The 3194-nt window shown below is 37.2% G+C and overlaps 1 protein-coding gene across 5 annotated transcripts in view; it reads right to left on the bottom strand.

The window, feature by feature from the left end:
- The window catches only part of Myof (myoferlin), a 184033-nt gene that overhangs the window by 75999 nt on the left and 104840 nt on the right, over positions 1-3194 (bottom strand). The window lies entirely within an intron of this gene.

Below are 3194 nucleotides of genomic sequence, written 5' to 3'. Positions count from 1 at the left end.
TTTCTCTCTTTTTTTTTTTTGTGGAACCAGGGATTGAACTCAGGCCCTTGTGCTTGCTAAGCAAGCACTTAATCTACTGAGCTATCTCCCTGGCCCCTTCCACCCAGCTCTTAAGCTAACTACTCAGGAGTTAAGTCCTCTCTTTGACATTCTAAGGGAGACTCAGTCCCTACTTCTAAAAGAACACTTACACCAGAGGCTAAGACTGCCTTGAATAAAGTTAATCAGGCTCTTTCTAACACTTAGCTCTCTAGAGTTGACCCATCTTTGCCAACATTTTATGATTTTCCCAACTCACTGTATGCCCCCTGGGGCTTTTTGGCAGTCTCAGGGTCCCTTACAATGGCTACATGTACCACACACTCCACATAACACTATTGCCCCCTCAGATGCCATTCAACAAGTTTCTGCGTCTCATGCCATTTTTCAACAAAATGCTTCTGCTTTTCACAAACAGTCTCATTTGACTTGAGTAGAGGCCTGGGAAATTGTTAAATGATGTTTTTCATGTATAAAAGACTATTTATTTTTTAAGTTCTACGAAAGATGAAAGTACAACAGTAGAAAGACAATTGCATCAAATACGTACAAAAAGGATAGGAAGAATCCTTTGGAGATCTGCATACTGGACAATGGAAGGGACCCAGTCCACTACAAACCTGGGGGAAAGGGTGTACTTGTGTTCTTCTAGAGAATGTTGAATGACCTGTTTGGCTACCAGAGCACACTGTCAGGCTATACCTTGATGCCAGATTTGAGGAAGGAGTTAACAACAAAGAGGCCAGATCCAACCTGGGGCCTACTGAAGGAATTGACAAAATGGAAATCTAAGGTCTAAACAGATGGCAAAATATATAAGATAACTGAGTATCTTTTACTAGTATTAAGACAAAAAGTACAGAATATGCATATTAGCTAGAGATAAAAGAGTTTAGTCCTTCCAAAACTTTCTGATAAGAGATCTCTGCTTATTGACAAATAACAAAATTTGACTAGTCTATCTATATTTTAAATTTCTTAAAAAATTTGCAACACAGTTACTATAGGTTAATCTGGCCAGGAATATATAGTTGAAAGCACTCATAGTTTTGTAAAGATGATTGTGTGTACTGTGTACTTGTCTATGTGTGTGTCATTCTGTGAACAGCTATTCCCTTTTTTTTTCCTTTTTGGTCATTTGTTCATATTACAACATGGGATATACAGGCTTAAAAACATGCTTTTTCTTAAGTTACCAGCTGGTCTAAGACATATCAAAATTGGTTTATACATAGTTTATTGAAAAGTTTAAATTAATTAAGCAAAAATTCCTTAGAGTTGGGAGGAATTTGATTTAGAGAGGAGTCCTATTGATGAATAGGATATGTAGCCAACATTTTTTGTTCATTAATGAGGAGCTCCCAATAATTTCAATAGTCTCTTAGGAAACACCATCAATAAATTGGTCATTGGTTTAAAGATAAATTCTTTCAGAGGGCCTGGGGAGATAGCTCAGTAGAATAAGTGCTTATCTGGCAAGCACAAGGGCCTGAGTTCAATCCCTGGTTCCGCAAAAAAAAAAAAAAGAAAAAAGAAAAAAAGTCTTTCAGAAAAATTACAATTGGGTTTTCTCTTAAAAATGGTTTTAGTATTTGACTGAATTAAGAAACAAAGCTTTGCACATGTTCATGGTAACTCATTGTTAATCTCTTGGTGTTTTAAGTATGTCCATGATTCCAAGTGTACAGGTCTTCTAAAATGTTAAACAAAGATTGCTTATTGTAATAAGACTTTCTTTCAAATTCCTAGCAAAAAAATAAAATGGTGGGGGAGAGGAAAAAAACCTTGTGACGTGTGTCGCATTTAAGGATAATTAGGTGAAAAATTCTTATGTATTAGATAAAGAAGATTGGTTAAAAGGGTTATGTTATGTCAAAATGAAAATGTAAGCATGTCACAAAATGTCATAGGATTGGCTTGCTACAATGTTATATATATGATTTGATTTCTAAATTTCTGTGTAAAAATGTGTAATTGTTGTTTTTAAACATTCTACAGGGATTTAAATGTTAGAATATCCATGGTTGTTTGAAAATAATTGTTCATTTTATGTCTAAGGTGTTTGATATTCAAATAGATAATGATGCTAAGTTTACTGCCTCTGTTACAAGATAATGCTTCTCTTCTGGATGTTTAACAACTAAGGTTTGCAGATCAAAAATTACAGAGATAGACAGGCTAAAAGGATAGCCAGTATTTTGGCCCTAGCTATTCAAGGTCAGTGAAAATTCAGAACGTAAGAGAACCTCTGCTGTGACATTCTGTAACTCAGTTGTGACCGACATTTTCTGATGAAGGAGATTGTGGGGCCACAGAGGAAAGTGGTTCATGATATATAGTGTGCCTAAGGAGAGTCACCTGGAGAGAAAAAATCTCTCAGACCCTCAGAGAGCAAACTGGTTAAGCAGTGGCCATGACTCATCCAGGTGGCTGACACTGACAGAAGATCTACAAGGTACTGTACAAGGTTCCAAGGTAAATCCTGAGGAGATTTGGCTGACCTTATCAGATAGTAAAAGTTACGTTTGTAGTTATACAGGTCTTCCTTTAACTTGGTCTTAACCATCCTGCAGAAAAGTGTAACCATGAGGTATAAAAAGTAATGCCATATTAATATGCTGAGCTATAAAAGGCTTAAATCAACTATTATTGACAATTACCAGCTGTGCTGATAACTTACTATTATTATGGACTATTGGACTATATAGGGTTATATTGCTGAATTTGAGTACCTACAATCTTTGGACTGGCATCAAGTAAGAAAAGGTCCTTCAAAGACTTCTCCCAATACAGTTTCTGTAACTGCAGTGGAACACCCATGTCTGACAAAACAACACAAAAAAGGAGGATATGTTGGGAGCTATAAAAAGCTAGGAAAGGGCTGGTGAGATGGCTCAGTGGTCTAAAGCATCTACTTAGAACAAGCTTAGCAAAGCAAGGGCCCACGGTTCCATCCCCCAGCACCACATGCCAGCCAGCCCCGCCCCCTGGTGGGCTGAGCTGGCCACACACACACACACACACACACATAAATAAATAAAATTAAAAAAAATCTTAAAAAAAATAAATTTTGAGGCAGGGTCTCATTATGCAGTTCAGCCTAGCCTTAAACTCAAAGTGATCCTCCTGACTCAACCTCCCAAGGGCCAGGATTA

Source organism: Octodon degus, unplaced genomic scaffold (assembly GCF_000260255.1).
Source record: "Octodon degus isolate 3935 unplaced genomic scaffold, OctDeg1.0 scaffold00046, whole genome shotgun sequence".
In the NCBI taxonomy this organism is placed as follows: Eukaryota; Metazoa; Chordata; class Mammalia; order Rodentia; family Octodontidae; genus Octodon; species Octodon degus.
The sequence above is the reverse complement of the archived record's forward strand: the minus strand, read 5'-3'. Positions and strand labels throughout refer to the sequence as shown.